Below are 682 nucleotides of genomic sequence, written 5' to 3' on the forward strand. Positions count from 1 at the left end.
GTAGACGTTCTGCGGTAACGATGCAGCGTGAATATTATTAAATACTTGGAGCGCGATAAAATCCTGAGTTTTTTACACAACGTGGGCACATGTGCTATAGGACTGATGGTAATTTTTCATAATTTTTTGTGATGGAGAAGTATCTGAACACTTCCCTCTACGCGGATTGCTCTTCGCACGTCTACGACTGTGGCCGGCGGCCTTCGGGGGGTAGCATACCGTAAAATCTTGCGTAGGCGGCCTCTCACAAGTCTGGAAGTGTTGAGGCGGTTGCAAACGCCCAGCACGCGTCTCCGGTGCGTGCCCCCCCCCCTCACGGACGGCGCCGCCGCCGGCACCTCGAGGGGGGAAACGGACGCGTCGGGTCTACACGGAGTGGATGTAGCTGTGGGTTTGGCCCGGATGTTGCTCCCTGGTGTCCCTCTGGGCCGACCCGACACAACCGGGTGGAGAGGTCCACTGGTCAAAGCCCGTCCGTGCAAAGTCAAAGGGCTAGATCCCGTGCTCAAACGCTACAGGGTTAGGCGGGACGGGGGCCCTGGGGGGTAGCAATGCCACCGGAGCGTCGTACCGGGCCCTCATACATGCGGGGTGGTGTTGTGGCATGTCCGAAGAGGCGGCACGCGTCTCCGGTGCGTGGCCCCCCTCACGAACGGCGCCGCCGCCGGCACCCGGAGGGGGG

General features: G+C 60.9%; 1 protein-coding gene across 1 annotated transcript in view; it reads left to right on the top strand.

Moving 5' to 3' along the window:
• The window catches only part of LOC123162169 (polyubiquitin-like), a 42000-nt gene that overhangs the window by 943 nt on the left and 40375 nt on the right, over window positions 1-682 (top strand). The window lies entirely within an intron of this gene.

The sequence above is a fragment of the Triticum aestivum genome, chromosome 7B (genome assembly GCF_018294505.1).
Source record: "Triticum aestivum cultivar Chinese Spring chromosome 7B, IWGSC CS RefSeq v2.1, whole genome shotgun sequence".
Classification (NCBI taxonomy): domain Eukaryota; kingdom Viridiplantae; phylum Streptophyta; class Magnoliopsida; order Poales; family Poaceae; genus Triticum; species Triticum aestivum.